Source organism: Callithrix jacchus, chromosome 3, assembly GCF_049354715.1.
Source record: "Callithrix jacchus isolate 240 chromosome 3, calJac240_pri, whole genome shotgun sequence".
Taxonomy (NCBI): domain Eukaryota; kingdom Metazoa; phylum Chordata; class Mammalia; order Primates; family Cebidae; genus Callithrix; species Callithrix jacchus.
In genome coordinates, this window is record NC_133504.1 from 13,276,898 (window position 1) to 13,297,108 (window position 20,211).

The window sequence follows — 20,211 nt, forward strand, 5'->3', positions numbered from 1 at the left end:
TTACTAGCTGTGATCATTTTCTTTGTTGCTATTGTAAATGGGATTGTATTCTTGAATTGACCCTCAGCATGGAAGTCATTGGCGTAGAGAAATGCTATTGATTTTCATAATTTTCTTTTGTATCCTGAAATCTTGCTAAAATCATTTGTTGGTCTCAGTAGCCTTTGGGCAGAGAGTTTACGGCTTTTAAAGTACATAATTATGTCATCAGTTAAGAGGGATAGGTTGACTTCTTTTTCCATTTGGTCTTTTGTTTCCTTTTCTTGCCTGATCCCTCTGGCTTACACTTACATTGCTGCATCCCAAGGATTTTGATAAATTGTGTCTGTTTTCATTTGATTCAAATAATGTTTTTGATTTTTGCCTTCATTCCATTGTTTTCCCAAGTTATATTAAGAAGCAAGTTGTTCCGTTTCCATTGGTTTTGATTTCTATTTTTATTTCACTGTAGTCCAAATGTGCACTTGGTATGATTTTGAGTTTCTTGAACTTATTGAAAGTTGCTTTATGGCCAAACATATAGTTAATCTTAGAATACATTCTGGGAGTGGGTAAGAAGAATGTATATTCAGTGGTTGTTGGGTGGGGTATTCTGTAGATGTCTATTATGTCTAGTTGATCAAGTAGCTGCTTTATTCATAATTGCCAAAACTTGAAAGTAACCAAGATGTCTTTTAGTAGGTGAATGGATAAAAAATGCTAGATACAACAGCAGACAATGGAATATTATTCCATACAATAAAGAAATTTAAGCTGTCAATCAATGAGCAGACATGCAGAAACCTTAAATGCATGTTATAAAGTGAAAGAAATCAATGTGAAAGGTGGCATATTTATGATTCCAACTAAATTATTTTCTGAAAAGACAAAACTATGGCAACAGTAAATATATCAGTGTTTTCCATATCTTGTGGGGAGGGAGGGATGAATGAAAGGAGCACCGATGATTTTCAGTGGTGTCACTGTTCTGGGATGCTATAATGATGTATGCATTGTCATTATACATTTGTTAAAACTCACAGAGCATAGAACACCAAAACTAAACTCAAATATAAACTATGGCTTTTGGATGATGACATGTCAATGCATGTTTATCAATTATAACAAATGTACAACTCTAGTGCAGGATGTCAGTGGTCATGGTTTGTATTTACGTAGAAGGAATATATGGAAATTCTCTGTACTGTCCATTTAGTTTTGCAGTGAACACACAACTACTCTAAAAAATAGATTATTTTTTAAAAATCAACCTACCAAATGAAACCAGATATCCACAGTACAAATATCTGATAAGAGTTTATAAGAGAAAGACTGATCGTAACTTCCATAATGAATGTTTCCTAATGACTAACAAACACCTGAAAAAGGCTGCTCAACTATATCATCTTCTACATTTTCTAAAACTCTAAAAACAGGCTATTTTGTTTTGAGTAAAAGTTTCAAATGAACACATCTACTGGAGGCTTTGAAAATGTAAGACTCAGAGATAGGGTAAGGAGCAGAAATAATAGGGGTTTTTACACAGTATTTTATAAGTTTAAAAAAGGTCGAATCTTTAAAGTAGTAACATGAAAAACTTCAATCAAATACAAAATAGAATATAATAAGCATGTAAAAGATTCTCAACTACATTATATATTAGAAAATGCAAATTTATATAAAAGCCAATACCATTATATCCCAACCAGAAAGTCTAAAAGAGTAAGATTTAAAAAATAATGTTGATGAGAAAGAAAAGCAATCCATACTCACATCTATCGACAAAAGGAATATAAATTGTTAAAATCACTGTGGTAACTGTGAGAGCACTTTCTAGAGCTGAGAATATTAATACTCTTTAATCCAGCAATTCTACTCTTTGGTGTATGCCAACAGGAGTACGTTTATATGAGGACCAAAAGACACATTCTAGAATTTTTATAGAAACATCATTTGTAACACTTAACACCTAGACACAATGCAAATCAATATTTTTTACAATCCAAATCAGTTGTCATGTTCACAGTTGTACTTTACCACACTTGGTCATATTTCCGATTTTTCCTTCTCATAATTAGATTCAGGGTAAACATTTTGAGCAATAATACTCTAAAGGTGTGCAGCCCCATTCCTATCACATCAGGTAATAAGTAGTTTCTGTTATTTATCACTGTTGATGATACTAAATTAGTGAATGAACCGATTTTCTCTAATCTGTAGCAGATACTCTGAAATTGTGTCACTATCCTTCTCAGTATGTTTTCTCTCAGAGGATGTTGCCTGAATCAAATACTGCATTGTTGATTTGCCAGTTCTGTTTACCTCTCTACATTTCTTAGCTGGTACTGCCTTCTACAAAGAGAACTTTCTTCTTCTCTTCCTATTTCTGTGAGTGCTATTATAGACTCATGAATTATTTTTCTAATTCAAAGAGTAGTAATTTGACACAGTTACAATTTGTACACTCAAAGTGTCCCAAATGTGGCCAATGAGAATCTCTTCCAGCTGGCTGCTGTGCTTTACCATAACTTCTGTAATGATTTAGCACTCTTGCCTCAGTTCAACTTAAATATCCCTTATATTAGTCCAGAGGGCCTCCATTTCTCTAAGAAACGATGGTTGGTTATAGTGGGAAATATTATTTACAACACTAAACTTGGGTAATAGGTGTGCTCATTGCTACTGTAGAATTAGGTTCTGTTTTCTACTCAAAATATGAATCATATCGCTATTCCAAAACAAGGTAAAGAACGTATTCTTACTTTCTCTCATTCCATGTTTTTCTGGCTTTCTTTCAGAGTGAGAACTTTAGCTATCAACAATAAAAACATATTTACTCATTTGTCATATCCTGAATCCATAAAAAATAGTTCCAAAATTACAAATATTTCTAAACTAAAGGAAATATTGCATCAAATACAATTTTCTTGGAGATTTTGCTCACTAAAGGTCTATATTCAGGTTATTGAATTCAAAAGTTTTATGAATTGTCTATAATTATATCAAATGTTAACATGCAGTTGAATTAAATTGTTTCTCCTATTTGATTTTAAGATTTTCTTTTTAATTATTTGTGGTGCAAGATTTGTCTTGACTTACAAATATTTTCAAGGTCCAAAGTTCTATTTCCCACTTATAATATTCCTTTAGCTCAAGTTAGCTTTGTCTAATGGTAATCGATACCTACCAGCTTTAATGAAATTAGTATTTCCATGATAATATTTTCCATGATTTCCATTTAACCTATTTATCCTTTATTTTTAAAGTGCTATGGGCTATATGAAGAACATGATAGTACAATACAGGAAACACAATTTTATTGTAACTTTCAGTCAATCTAATAATGTATAAACATTCCAAAAAATTTTATATGTGGATCAAAAATGCATTCATATGCAATTCACAAACTTTGTTGGTGAAATGAAGACGTATCAGTGAGAGAATTGATTCTCATTATTGTACCGTAATTCTTTTTCTTCACCCTGTCTTTCATAATCTTGTGGAAAACTGTTTTCTTTTTTTCCATGGCTTTATAAAAGGTGTTTTCTGCACTAATCTATTTTTTGGTAATTGTGAAGAAATATAAATTTTTACAAAACTGCAGTGGGAGCTTTGAAATCTCATTATATTTCACTATTAGAATAGTGCCTATCTGTACTAATTTACATTGAAATCTTTAATTACAATATAACTTCTCATTTTTATTTTCAAAATATCTTATTCTAATGCTCATGGGAGGAAAAGTATAGTGCTTGAGGTGATTTGAAAATGTGCTCATTTGAATTCAAACCTGAAGGTTGTTGAGAGACTGCAAAGCCATTCAACTTGTCACCAATTAATTGAAATTTAAATATAACATGCTACTTTTTCTACATTACAGACAATTGAATAACATCTTAAGTCTTCATAGTATCTGATTACTGACAATACAATTTGAGCACAGTAAAAAATACTGTTAGATATCAATGTTCTCTACCTTTTAATCATTCAGATTTAACCCAACTATAATAATAATAAAAATAATAATAATAAAATAACAACTGCTAAAGAAGGGGGAGAGGAAATACTAAATATTTACAATAAAGAGAAAAAGAATGAATTTCTAAAATGAGAAAGACAAGCCAATTAAGCCACATGAGAAATAATAGTCTTAAGAGAAATAACTCAATCTGTGCCTATATTAGGTCAGTTACGGTGATTGTTAATAGTGAGTGTCAACTTGATTGGATTGAAGGACAAAAAGTGTTAATCTGGGTGTTTCTATGAGGTGTTGCCGAAGGAGATTAGCATTTGAGTCATGGGCTAGGGACTGCAGACCCACCCTTAATCTGGTGGGCACAATCTAATCAGCTACCAGTGAATATTAAGCAGATAAATGTGAAAAGGCAAGACAGGTCTAGCCTCCCAGCCTACATCTTTCTCCAGTGCTGGATGCTTCCTGCCCTCAAACATTGGACTCCAAGTTCTTCAGTTTTGAGACTCGGACTGGCTGTCCTTGCTCCTCAAGCTTGCAGACAGCCTAGTGTGGGACCTGGTGATCCTGTAAGTTATTACTTAACAAACTCCCCTTTATATTCAATGGGTAATAATTCCACACTGGTATGGCTTTTACACTCAATGTGTAAAGAAGAAGAATACAAATAATATTCCCCACTATAACTAACTATTGTTTCTTAGAGAAACAGAGACCTCTGGACTAGTATAGAAAATTGTAAGTTGAACGGAGGCAAGAGTGCTAATACATTAGAGAATTTATGGTAGAGCACGGCAGCCAGCTAGCCAGGATTCTCATTGGCCACATTATATAATCTCCTATTTGTTCTGTCTCTCTAGGGAACCCTGACTAGTACAGTGGCTTGTTTTTGTATAATCCATAAGTACCTGCACACATGGGCAGTGTGTCTAAACTTCTTTTTGGTTATTTGCTTTTGAATAGAAAGTAGATTAATCAACAGAAAAAGGTCAATAGCAGATTTCTTTCTATTGGTCTCCTAATTGCAATGCTGTGACTCCATCAAATTGTTTTTGTATCCCCACTTTATTATAATTTGGTAAAAGGCCCCAAACTGAAAGCAAGAGATGATCACACTCTAGATATTAGAAAGAGATAAGCACCGTGCACTAGAAAGAGAGAAAATGTTGCTAAATACTTCTTCCAAGGCTTCTTAAAGGTAACAAACTGTTCTATGATGCACACTCCCATTCTCCCAGTCACTCTATATTTTAAAGGCTATTAATCTAGAGTTTGTGCAAGTTAACATGGAATAAAATTGAAGAGCCAGCTAGAGCAGTGAGATTTTAGCATCGTGCTCCTGGAGAGAATTTGGGTTCTTTTAGGTACAGCATAAACTTTTAGGTACAGCCTGGAACAGCAGTGGGAATGAAGTGAAAGGTGTTTTCAAAGAATGGAGCATTTTACTTTCCCCCAGGACGTTGAAAGGGGCATTTATGGACATAGAAACTAGTACTGCTCTTTCCCTGTAGAATCCTGAAGGCAGAACAGTAGCCAGAAGAGGCAGAAGACAGCAAGCAGACAGACCGAATGCCCTCTTTGGGTATATGAAGGATGTGTGGGTCAAATAGATGCTTTGGAAGACAGACAGGATTGAGCTGTCCTAAAATTAACCAGCCAAGGGGGCAAACTTTTCAAGCACGAAAGCCTTAGTCATTAGATTCTCTAAGCAGGATTTGCAGGAGAGTCGAAAGAGTTCAAATTAAAGAGAAAGAAGTGAATCCTATGGGAGACATAGCATGTGAATGTCTGCCTCGAAAAGCTTATTGGAAGCAGAGTTGTAATAGCCCCAGTTATAAAGAACTTCATTTCCTTTCCTCCATTCCAATTTACCTGACATTCATCCTAAAGATTCCACCAGCATTACATGGACGACGTAAAAGAAAGAGTAAAGAAAAGACCACAACCCTGGTCCCTACTGCAGGCCCCGGAACTGAGGGGAGAGGAAAAATAATAATTTTATATGATACTTAAGCTTTAAATTGCATATTGAGATTTTTCATTCTTTAACTTTGTATTTGTTTTAATTCTCAAAGTGAGACTTCTTTTGACTCAAAGTGGCTGGAAATCTGTGAGCTATACTTGAGATTCCAAAAAGAAGCTGAGACAAGAGATCCTAAACTGCGTATTGGAAGACAATCGTTTAAAAAATGTGTTCCAATTCCTCTTTGCATTCAAGAGATTCAGAATTTATGATCAACTAGTTTTAAAGCAAACAGAAATATACATGCTGGCCTTATTTTGTTTCATTTTAAAATATAAATATGCGAGTTTGCCAATGCTTATAAATTCAAAGTTCTCAGTATAACTGGTATTTTCTACATACAAATTTTAAACAAACATTTTTAATAGACATATATATATATAGAGAGAGAGAGAACCATATTATTTTTAGATGTATACATTACAAAATGGGTAAATTGTTACTATGCATTACCTAATTTTTTGTGATGTAAACACTTAAAATCAACTCTCAGCAATTTTCCAGCATACAATACATTGTTATTAACCATGCTCACCATGTGACACAATGGATTTCTTGAACTTATTCATCTCATGTTACTGAAATTTTGTCCCCTTAAGCCAACATCTCCCCATATCCCCACCTGCCATGCCCTGGTGGTCACCATTTTACTCCCTGCTTTTATGAGTTTCATTGTTTTTGTTCCCACATAAGAGTGAGAATGTACGGTTTTTGTCTTTCTGTGCCTGGATTATTTCACTTAATATAATGTCCTTCAAATGTATTCATGGTGTCACAAATAACAATTTTTTAGGGCAGAATAGTATTCCAGTGTATATGTATATCGCATTTTTTCTTTCTTTCTTCTTTTTCTTTTTTTTTAAATATATATTTTATTGCACTTTAGGTTCTAGAGTACATGTGCAGATCACGCAGGATTATTGCAAAATCTTTCCTCCCTCCCCTCCCCTCCCCTCCCTTCCCCTTCTCTCTTCTTCTTTGGATCTTGCTCTGTCACCCAGACTGGAGTGCAGTGGTGTGATTAATGTTCACTGCAGCCTCAACCTCCTAGGCTCCCCCCGAGTAGTATAACTAGTATTTTCCACATAAAACATTTCAGAATGTGTATAGTAGTATTTGAAACTGTTGCTGCATACCACCATGCTCGGCTAATTTTTTTAGCTGAAAAAAGTGAGTAATTGGGACTACAGATGTATACCACCATGCTCAGCTAATTTAGAAAATCTGTTCATATAGATCATTCCTCACTGTGTTGCCTAGGCTGGGCTCAGGCGCCTGGCCTCAAGCAATCTTGCAGCCTCAGTCTCCTAAATTGCTGGGATCACAGACAGGAGTCACTGTACCCTGCCTGTATACCACATTTTCTTTATCCATTTGTCCATTGATGGATACTTCAGTTGATTCCGTAACTATTAGGAATGATGCCGCAGTGAACACAGCAGTGCAGATATCTCCTGCATATACTAATTTTCTTTTCTTTTGGATATATATCAAGCAGTGGGATTGCTGGATCATATGCTGGTTTTGTTTTTGATTCTTTTAGGAATTCCCATACTGTTCCCATAATGGCTGAATTAACTTGCATTCCCTTCAACAGTGTCCAGGGATTTCCTTTTACCCTCACGAACACTGAGTTTTTCATCTTTTTGAAAGCAGCTATTCTAATAGATATGAGGTGATTCTCACTGTGGTTTCTATTTGCACTTCCCTGATGATCAGTGATAATGAGCATTTTTAATATACCTTTTGGCCATCGAATGTCTTCTTTTAAACAATCTTTATTCAGGTCCTTTGCTCATTTTTAAAATGGGTTATATGTTTCCTTGCTATAATGTGTTTGAATTCCTGATATCTTGTGGATATGAACCCCTAATCCAAATATACAGTGTATTTTTATTGGGTTTTCTTTTTGTTTTTTTCTATGCAAAATTTTTTCAGTTTGATATAATCCCATTTGTTTACTTTTTGCTCTGATTTTCTGGCTTATGGGGATGAAATAAAAAAATATTATTCAGACAAATGTTGTGTAGGTTTCCTCTGTGTTTGCTTCTAGTAATTTTAGTTTAAGGTCTTACACTTACATCTTTAATCCAATGATTTTCAACAAAACTGCCAAAAACACACAATAGAGAAAAGAACATCTCTTCAATGCCTAGTACTGAGAAAACGCTCTCGTAACTAAACATTTACAGAAATAGAAAATCAAAAGAAAGAGCCAATTTGAGATCTTAAAAGAAATACAATACATGATTTCTAAAACACACATCACACTATAAAAGAATGAGCAAAAATAAAATTAGTGGTATCATTTAAAAAATGTATCCAATCTTAGATATTTTCTCTTCCCGAGAGATGTCTTTGTTTCTTTCTATTTGCTTGAATAAATGCAGATCTGTTACATGTGTAGCCTAAATTCAGACCTTATACATTCATAGACCACCTTAAATGCATCTAAGGATTTCTATTGTTTCACATACTTCCGTAACACCTATATCAAAGAGACAGTCACAGTAACAAAACACAGAAACTCTGTTTGGATATTTAATCACATTTTTTTACAGCTTTGAAGGATCAAGTTAGGCTTATAGTCTTTGGATTTTTGTTGTTGTGGTTGTTTTTTAATTAACCAGGATTACCTTGAAAATAGCACAAATGTGGAATATACTATTTTCTTGGACACGTTAAATAAATTGGTCTCTACTTACTTGCTCATTTATATTGATCAACTGTATCTTGCCAAGCATAAGAATTTAAAATAGCTTTTCTTTTCATTTTCTTTTTAAATAATAGCATGGTTTATTTTATCTCTTTAAAATTGTTTAAGGAGTCAACATTAGGTTCATTCCAATTTTATAAGATGAAAACTAACTCAGAAACAAAGTGAACATGAATTATTTAACTTGGGGAATGAGTGGACAGAATGCAGCTGGACCAAAAACAGTTTTCTAAAAATGAAACATTTCTAAAATCATACGTTTTTAAAAATCATACATTTTTATTCCATTGTAAACACAAATTTAGAACATACAGTATATGCTTTCAGGTCATCAAATTACATATATATATATGATTTCATTATTATACTATATAATTATTATATCATATATAATATATATTTTATTTATATAACTTTTCTATTTACATTTTTTAAAGTTAAATATAGGATTGAATGTGGACCCTAAAAAAAATCAACAGGGTTAAAAATAATAATAAAGGCTCATCCAGCAGGACTAGATTAAGTCGAGGAACAACGTAACACCTAGAGATTATGTTTTCTAATTTTCAAAATATTAGCTTCACAACTATAACAATACAGTGAGGGTGATGTTGGTCCACATAAAAAGAGAGTAAGTGATTCTTTCCCCTTAGTTTAAATTTCTGTAGTTGGTAACATAACCACACCATATAACAAGTTAACAAGAACACAGTTCCCACATTGCAATAACTTTTATGTAAATTCTCTAAATTATTAAATAATCAACCAATCCTGATTATATTTCTTAATATTAAAAACCATTCATTTCTAGCAATTTTTGCAGGTTGTCAAGATGTCACATTTGAGCTAAATTATATATCTTTAATCTTACTCTATTTTAAATTCATATTAATACTGTGCTTGCCTTGGTAATTATACAGTATAATTCACACAAATTCTAATTAATTTTTACAATACTGGAAAATTTTCACCACCCAAGAAGTGTTTTTCTTTTTGTATTTTCATGACTTCTATGTTAGTAGTATCAAATACTACTTCATTTTGTGGAGAGACAACACACATTGTTTTGTAAAGCACCATGGATTCCAGGTTTAATTTTACATTATGCTCATAAAATTTCAGTCAGATGGGTATCATTATCCTAATTTCAGAAAAAGGAAATAGAGAAGAAAAATAAGTTGCTTAGAGTTTTGAGCTACAGAAAGTGAGAAATCTCTTTCCAAAGCCCAAGTCAGATCAAAACTTTGGAAATGGATTCAAGTTGTTTATAGAACTAGATTTCAAATGGAATAACTGAGAATCCAAAGCTGGAGGCAGCTTGTCTCAGTTCTAGGCTTTATTTTTTACTCTATCTCTTTCTAAACCTTGTTCTTCAACCATCTCAGACTCACAACCATTGCCCGGTGCAGTATGCATGTCCATAGCTCTGATCTTTATCTCAGGCTCTTGTTTCCTTTAGAAAACCATAGAGCCTTCTCCGCTCTCTGAAGTCCTACTCACCCATCAAATCTTAGTGCACATTTTCACCTTCTCTTCAACCCTTTCTTATTCCCTTAGAAGAATTGAGACATTTTTCGGTCATGCCTTACCTGTCAGTTTAACCACCATAGCATAGCATTCATTTAGTCCTCCTTTATTAAAGAGCAAGTAAAATCTACTAGTACAGTATAACATGTCACTAAGTGAAGAGCATATCTTCACAGGATTTAGCAAAAAGGAGAAGCTGAACAAACATGTATTCAAAACAAAGCTTTGTTATTTAGTATCCACCATGCCAAAACTGGCATTGGATAGTGCACTGAGCAGTAAAAGTGAAAACATTTCTTGACAGATTATTCTTTGACAAGCATTACACAAGCCAATGACAGGTGCTACAACACTATTGCTTGTAAGTCTGGCTGAGCCATAGCAATCCCCAGAAAGTCCTGAATGTTGGGCTGGCATGGTGGCGCATGCCTGTAGTCCCAGCTACTCGGGAGGCTGAGGCAGGAGAATTGCCTGAACCCAGGAGGCGGAGGTTGCAGTGAGCCGAGATTGCACCACTGCACTCCAGCCTGGTGACAGAGGGAGACTCCATCTCAAAAAAAAAAAAAGAAAGAAAGAAAAACAAAAAAAAAAAAACTGCATTGTGCTTAATGCTGGAATCTAGAAGAAAGCATGTACGTTATTGGGCTCTGCAAGTTTCAACACAAGACAAATTACTGATTTGGTGATCAACTCAGCAGTAGACTTATTTGGAGCTCACAGGGTAAACAACTATGCATCATAATCTTTTGATTAACGTTACTCAGTATTTTAAAAAACAAGTAATTCAGTTTCAAAATAGCATTCTAGTTACCTCAGAGTGGTGTTTATTATCTACCTACCATTAACAAATACACCTTATTTTTTAGAACAGTTTTATGTTTACTGAGAAATTGAGAAGTAGTACAGAGGATTCCCATCTACTCCACACCCAGTTTCTCCTAATGGTAAGATTTTACATTGTATGAGACACCTGTCACAATTGGTCAGCCAATATTGATAGACTGGTATTAACTCTGGTCTAGACTTCATTCACGTATCATTAGTCTTCCCCCTAATGTCCTCTTTTTCTGTTAAGCGATCCTATCCAGGACACCACATTAAATTTAATTGCCATCTGTCCTTAGGCTTCTGTTAGCTGTGACAGTTTTTCAGACTTTATTTTGATGACCTTGACAGCCTTGAGGAGTAATGGTCAAGAATTTTGTAGGATGTTCCTCTATTGGAATTTGTTTTTCTCATGATTGGATTGGGGTTATGGATTTGGGGGAAAAGGTCAGAGAAATAGAGTGCCATATTCATTGCATCGTATGAAGAGTGCAAACTAGCAACGTGATTTATGACTGTTAATGTTGACCTTTATCACCTGGCTGAGAAGGTGTTTGTCATTTTTCTTCACTGTAAAATTACCCTTTTCCTATACTGTTTCTGTGCTGGGCTCTGAAAGGAAGTTACTTTGTGCAGCCAACACTGAAGAAGTGGGGAGTGATGCTTCCCCTTCTTGAGGCTGGAGTACCTACTTAAGTTATTTAGAAATATTATTCTGCATGGCCGATTTTAAGGTCTCTCTCATTTATTAATTTGTTCAATAATTTATGGTAAATATAGAGACTCAGGAATATTCATTCGATGTGCTGACTTATAATCTAATACTATTTTATTTGTTTTGTTGCTCAAATTATTACAGCATTGCACTTTGGACACTGGGAGCTCATGTTCTTTTGACATACTCCAATAAAAGTGTGTGTGAATGTGTGTGTGGGTGTGTGTGTGCATTTAGAAGTTTCTGAAAGTACAAAGTACTACAGACTAATTTTGTATATTTACTGTAATCAGACATTTCTCATAGGTCCCATGGGCCATTTTATGTTGAAGAACGTTGTGAGACACTAAGATCTGGGTGCTAGACATGCTCATTGCTACTGATGTGTCATTTCTTACAGGTCTTCTCATTTAAATGGACAGAGAAATCCATGTGTGTATATACTAACCTGTGTATGTACATGTATCCAAAGTATTTCTCTATGTAACCATCTGTATTAGGTTAAACACAACTATTTATAGCTTCAAATTAATTTTGTTACCACATGGATCATTTTACCCTCCTCTCTTTGATTATCTGTAAATTCACACTTCAGCAGTGAGAATCCTGCTTCCCACCATGTGTCATCCATCGACTTAATTGATCAATTCTTTTATACCCAATAAGCAGTATCAGAATGAAGCTCTACTCCCATGAAAAGTAATTTCGTTAACTCTGGCACAGGTTTATGTGAGTTTCCTTTTGCCCTTATGGATTTCATTCTTTTCAAAGTTATTTACATCAGAATCTCCCCAGCCTGATCCTACTCAGTGAGGCTATTTCATACATTTGCATTACACTTAGGTTCTCATGTGTCAGGTTGCATCTTTCCTGGGATTCCTTACTTCCTGAATGGCTGTTTTCTTATTAATATTCACTCTTTGTGCCACAAATCTCTGACAGTTTTGACATATACAAAATGTCATGTATCCACTATTAAAGCATCATTGAGTATAGTTTTACCACTGTAAAGACCCCCTATGCTCCTCTTTTTATCTCCCCCTCCCCTTGATCTCTTGGCAACCAACTGGTCTTTTTATGGCTTCTATACTTTGCCTTTTCCAGAATACCATATAGTTGGATCATACAGTCTGTGACATTTTCCAGACTGGCCTCTTTCACGTACTGATATGCATTGAAGATTTATTCTCATCCTTCTGTGGCCTGATGACTCATTTCTTTTTCACATGGAATACTTCACTGTGTAAACGCACAACAGATATGTAGGCATGCAATTGCTAAATTATGTGAAAAGACTATTTCTAGCTTTGTAAGAAACTGCCAGACTCTTCCAAAGTGACTCTACCGTTTTACAATCCTACCAGTAATGAGTGAGAGTTCTTGCTGCTCTGCACCACAGCCAGGCTTTGGTATTGTCAGGGGGTTTCGGTTTTTGTTTTGTTTTGTTTTAGCCATGCTCAGAGGTGTGTAGTGGCATCTTATTGTTGTTTTAATTTACAAATTCCTAGTGATAAATGTTGAGCATCTTTTCATATGTTGATTTGCCATCCATATAGCTTTCTTGGTAAAGCAGATCTTTTGATCATTTTTAATTCGTTTGTTTTCTTATTGTTGAATTTTAAGAGTTCTTTGTATATTTTGGGTATACTCTTTTTATTTAAACTGTAGGAGTAAAATTATAAAACCCTTAAAATTATAGTTCAGAAAGATAGCACTACCAGATCAGAGCTTTGAAATAAGCTCATAATTCACCTTACTCACTACTTATAGCAGTAACTTTTCAAATATTTCTGTAATATATGTGGGACTTTTTCACACATTATCTTTTATTCTTTCTTCTGACCGATTTATGCAGGAAAACAACTGACTAAGTGACTAGGCAATATCTCTTCTGTAGTTTTCCCAGAGATAAAAAAGCTCTACTCTCTGCTGATGTTTTCTTAGTATTGTATTACTCAATCCATCTTTTATTCTTAACTCTTTGGGGAATAGAATGTATTATATATTATATACCTTTGAGGCATCTTTAAATTTTCTATTGTTCCTTCAAAGTATCAGCATGAGAATACACTGCTACATAAATATACTCATATATATGTAAAATTTTAAAATAAAGCAAGTAAAATAGATATAATTATTATAGCCTTAAAAAAGGATAATATTATCATGATATATAATTTTGGAAAATTCCAGACACTAAAATTGCAAACTCTGTTTTATTTTCTTCATAATTTAGTATTTACTTAGCACTACATGCCAGGAATTTTTATGAACATTTTAGATAGAACACTGAACAGGGTAAAAAATGTCTACACTCTCATGGCCCATGACATGTTCTAGAAGGATATAGACAACGAGAAAGTGGAAAAATAAGAAAATGTCAATTAGTGATAAGTGGTAGGATAAAAATAAAAGAAAATGAAATGATAAATACTCAAAGACATGAATATCCCAATTATCCTGATTTGATGACACATTGTTTACTTGAATCAAAAAAACACGTGTCCCATAAACATGTACAACTACTATGTATCCACAAAAGTAAAAAAAAAAAAAGTTAAAAGAAAGTAAAAGAAGAGGTAGCTACTAATCTGTATTTCCAAATAATAGTAAATTGTAATTACCTTTATAACTAAAATTATTTATTAACTTAAAAAGCTCTTTGTTTTAATACTACAGTCTCTGTCTTCTTTTTGTCATTTGTATTTATCTCAAACCTTAATATACAGAATGCACTGAGTATATATTTGAATCTATTGCTTCTGTATATAAACATGAAATTCTCATGTGAGGCTATATGTGAATATCAATGTTTTTGTTAGTAGTTACAATTTACATAGGTTTTCAGAGAGGATAAGAATATTAGAAAGTATCCTTAATGTGTAAATGTGTCCTACTTTCTGATCTGAGAAATCTACCTTTTATAGCCTTTGAAACAGGGTATAATATCACACAATAATTATATCTATTCATACCTCTGAAAAATATTGATTTAGAGTTTCATCTATGAAGCGGTGCACTACAGCTCTGTGGCTTGCATCAAGAACACTCAAGGATTCAGAGGGAAATGTGTGCTTGAATGCACTTATAACTGAATCATGTCTCTTGACATAGCCAAATGCATGTGTAAGGCCTACAAATAGTGCTGGTTTATCTCCACCTGCATGAAACAAATGAACGCCTGCAGGATTTTAAACAAATGGGTGGGAAAAATACTTGTTAGGAAAAAGTAGCCTATATCAGGATATTTATGCAGAATAAATATACAAGTAAGCAAATTATGTATATGTGAGAGAGCAAGAGAGAGCGAGAGAGAGAGAGAGAGAGAGAGAGTGTGTGTGTGTGTGTGTGTGTGTGTGTGTGGCAAATTACTATGTAAGGTAATCACTACCTGGGAAAATACGGGCCAATCATGAAACAAATGCAATTACAAGATACAAAAATATGCTATGTAAATTTAGAGAAATGGCACTACAATATCAATAGGGGCAGCTTTATTAAAAAGAAGAAGTATTCCTCCAAATGCACATTTCTTTCTAGACATACTGATAAAGGTCTAATACTTTCAGTAGAATATATTAAGATGTATGAAGGTTTTATCTATTCTAAGGAAATACTGCTATATTGAAATCAGTAAATGATAAAAATCACACCAGAGGTTTAAAAAACACACTTCTATGATGTGACAAGTTGGAACTGAAAATGTTTGTGTAGAAGCTCCAGTTCCGTGAGTTATCTGTCATCATAACACAAAAAGTTGTTTATAAAACAGAGGGAAATTTGATTTTAAAGAGTCTCTTAATGATTTAGTTAGTTGACTTTGGCTCTAAAATGCTTGCACAGTGCTGTATCACTTGCCTAAACCTGGATATTGAAAAAATAAAATGGCTCTCCTAAGGATGATATATCTGCTTGCTTTAGATATTTCAATTAGGGAACAGAAATCCAGGGTCTTATATATAGCACAAGGTGGGGTAACAGGTGAGTGCCATATTTCTGCTGAGCAGAACATGCTGGTAATTATCCTAATTTGATATTACATGATTTTCTAAATTTCAAAACAATATCTTTATACAACGTTTTATAAATATCAAACTTCCGTTCTGTGAAGCAGGTAAGAAACTGAGGTTTTCTTCATTTTGCACACATAAGTGATCTGGTCTCAAAGAGATCCAGTGTTTGGCTTCAGATCCAACAACCTCTAAGTGGTTTACAGATAGACAGGTCTTCTGTTCCTGAGCCCTGTCAGCATGACACCACGGAGCAGGAGGCCCAGACATTCTCAGCTTCAGCTGTGGCCCATTAATCAGATAACAGGAGCATGTTTTAATTTTTTAATTGGTCTATATAGGAATTAAAATTTGTGAAAAGAGTAATAAAGTCATGGTTTTCTTTCCTTTTTTTTTTTTTTTTTTTTTTTTTTTGAGATGGAGTTTCCCACTGACGCTCAGGGTGGAGTGCAGTGGATGGATCTTGGCTCACTACAACTTCCACCTCTGGGTTCAAGTGATTCTCCTGCCTCAGCTTCCCAAATAGCTGAGATTATAGATAGGCGCCAACCACTACACCCAGATAATTTTTTTTGTATTTTTAGTAGAGATATGGTTTCATCATGTGGCCAGGCTGGTCTCGAATTCCTGACCTCGTGATTCACCAGCCTCAGCCTCCCAAAGTGCTGCGATTACAGGAGCCACTGTGCCCGGCTGCTTTTCTTTATTATTGACATTTTAGGGAATTTCCTAATATAATACCCTTTTTACACCCATTTTTGTTTTTAAAATATACAACCTAGTAAAGCAGAAAAAAATGTTAGAATAGAACTGAAGACCACTCTAGCTAGACCAATAACATGATAAATATTCTTGAGAAATGCTCAATTGATTTACCCTCAGCTACACAGGTATAGAAAAAACAAGCTGCAAGATACCATTTGGCTATTAAATAATGTAATTAAAAACATACAGGAATTACTCCCCTGTACAAATATTCTAAAACGCCAACCCCAAAACATTAAGGTAAATGCCATGATTCATTAAAATTCTTTTTAAATTTAGAAGAATTTCATGATATCAGTCTTCAGTCTTCTTGGGGGTACTCTAAAACTCAAACATTGTACTTTACATGACTACACCCATGATTAGAATTAACATGATAAAAATGCTTTTGGGCGAAGGCGTGCAGAGTGAGCAGAATCCCCTGAACTTCTTCTGTGGTAGCAAGTACACTTCCACTCAAAACATGCTCAACTTTTCCTCGGTATGATTGTTCCACTGAGAAGGGAGCCCTAAAACTTCTAAGGCTGAAGGCCATACTTTCAAATACACGTAACTTCCATAGCACAGGTGGGGAAAAGAAGAAAAATGACTGCACTGTTTGCTCTTAGACTGGTTTGAAATTCTCTGGAGAATAGCCATTTTACTTAACTATTTCAGGAAAAATGAAGTATATTTTGGAGAGAAGGGAGTGACAATGTACAGAATGGTAGTTGTTGGTATCACAATGCTGCCTAAGATGCATCTCATCCCAAGCTTGGGGCCTTGTATTCCTGACCTTAAAAAACCTGCAAATATACCTACAATCCAAGAAATAGCAACACACATGCCCTTCAGTGGGGAAAGTGGTAATTCATGCCACATGAGGTAAAAATACCCAATTAAAAACTACACCGTGTTCTCACATTTTTATAAGAAAAGAAAAAAAAAAAAACAAGACCTGAAACTAATAAAAAGAATGTTGGCCAAAGACTGAATTTATAGTTGTATAAAGAATGTCCCTTTTCCTCATCACTTAAAGAATATCAATATCTTCTCTACTTGATAGACCTTTTCAATGGCACTCTACCGAACAACTATTATTTGAAAATCCCTTTAGAAAATTAGGTCATTTTTTCTTTCACATCCTCATTCTGGATCCTATAAGAAATGTTTTATAGATAATAGGAAGAGTTCCAAAACTCACACTGACTTTTTATTTAATGAGAGATACATTTGATTTTTCTCCTGTTACTTGAAGAGGAGATTTATTCCAACACTCTTTGATTCTGAACAAAAGTCAGCCCAGGCTCATTTTTAGAGATAAAAAATATCATTTATAAGAGAGCAAACCATCAAATCAGTGAACCACTCCAACACACATGAGTGTGGTTTGGGTCACTGTGCAGCTTGCTTCCCCAGGAAGAATGAAGAGCTGCATTGTGCCCAGGAATTTGGAGGCAGACAAAAGGAAGGACATTGCAGCGAATAGAAATTAGAGGGACTAGATCTTTTGCAAATAACACAGAGTTTTTAAGAAAAAAAAATATGCACTTCATGTTCCTTGTCTGCATCTGAGACCTAAACCAACTTGAAATCTGAAGACAACGTGCTTTTCTTTTTTAAAATATCATCTACTCCCTAAAAAATAAAAATGAATGTTACTGAGATTTTTGTTTGTTTTAAGGGATGATGGTTTTAATGATTTCTCAAGGTCCATTTCTTAGTTTGTTTTGTGCTACTATAATGAAACACCACTTACGAGCTAAAACAAATAACAGAAACTTATTGCTCATAGTTCTGGAAGCTCAGAAGTCTAAGGTCAAGGTGCTAGCAAGTTGGGTGTGTGGTGAGAGTCGAGTCTCTGCTTCCCAGGTGATGCCTTGAACACTGCCTCCTCAGGATGGGAGAAATGTTGTGTCTTCACCGGGCAGAGGATGCAAAAGGAAAAGGGATAAACTCCTTCCAGCACTCTCTTCTACAAAAATGTCTAATTTCACTCAGGTGGGCTTTACCGTCATGACGTAATCACCTCCCAAGGGCCCTGCCCAGACTGGAGTTCAGTGGCATCATCTTGGCTCACTGTAACCTCTATCTCTCGGGTTCAAGCAATTCTCACGCCCCAGCCTCCCTAGTAGCTGCGATTACAGGTGCACACTCCCACACTTCGCTAATTTTTGTATTTTTAGGAGAGACAGGGTTTCACCATGTTGGCCAGGCTGGTCTTGAACTCGTGAACTCAGGTGGTCTGCCCACCTAAGCCTGCCAAAGTGTTGAGATTACAGGCGTGAGCCACCGTACCCAGCTGGCCACTAAATTTCAACATCTGAATTTTAGAAGGAACACATTTAAACCGTAACATTCCATGTTTTTGTGACATCACTCTAATACTGTAACTACTAATCACATATTTAGAAGCAACTCATGTAGCTTTATATAAGATAATTTTTTTTAAAGTATCTGGTGACATAGAAAATGCATGATAAAAAAGCTTACAATATTTATATATGTGATGTGTATACCATGTTTTTTTTGAGACTTTATTTTAATGGCAAGAAAAGAAATATTACCTATTTGTGAAAGACAGGTCCAAAATTTACTTTAAAAATATAGTAGTAGAACTCTAAATTTATTATAATGAGAGAAAATGAAAAATACTGGATCACATTTGTTCTAATAAGATCAGGATGTGAGGAAGAAAAGGCCTGCACAGAAAATTTACTTTTTCCTAGTAATGTTTCAACAAACACTAATCAAATCTCATACAAAATCATATTTTCAGTTCACTTTTATAACTCTCTAGTGTTGTTCTGTCTTTCAATAAGAGATAATTGGAAAAGGCACTATGCATTTTACAAATGTTTCCCTCGGATTTCTGAAAAGGTGAGTTTTTCAAAAAGTAAAAGCCAAAGCATTTCTAAGCCAGAAATCTCATATAATTAAAGCCTCCAGCTGCATGCATTTTTAATACCACAGAAAACATAGTAATTGACACATGTGATTCTGGATCACACTTCAGATTTTAAATTATTTTAGTCTGCTGAAATGTGTTTAAGTGCACTAACCAGATATACTTTCAGTAATTCGGCTTTTAATGACTATCCTTCACTTCAGAGCTTTGATGTTAAAATAGACTCAGAAATAATGTAATTTCCCCACATGCTGGTTGGGTTACAGTCAGATGTTTCTTAAATATTTCATGTAAGAACTCTCCCTGACCCCTACCACTGTGAAAATGTGAGGAGATTTTACTTAAAATAATTTTATATCTTGTAGTTCACTAAATTAACTGGAATGATCAGGACCTCAACCAAAATTGATTGCTGAACCTAAAATAAGATCAAAGCAATAAATCAAAAGGATATAACAGATGTAAAAATACAAATTACAAGGATAAGTTCAGAATAATTAATATTGGCAAAATTGCACTGCAATAGACCTTAGAAGGTGTAAAGCTCATAGTACATTAAAATCTAAAATTTTTAATAGGCCTCTGAACCCAGAAGAGACTACTAATTCGTACTTATTTGCTGTGAAAGCCACTAGGCATAATACCACAGAACTTTATTAACAATTGTAGTGTCTAATTTCTCTGCGTATTGCCTCTAGTGACTTAAACTTCTTGCAACCAGGTTGTTCAATGGGCACCCACGTATATGAGCATTCAAAAGATTCCAATCATCTGTCATGTGTATCATCAAA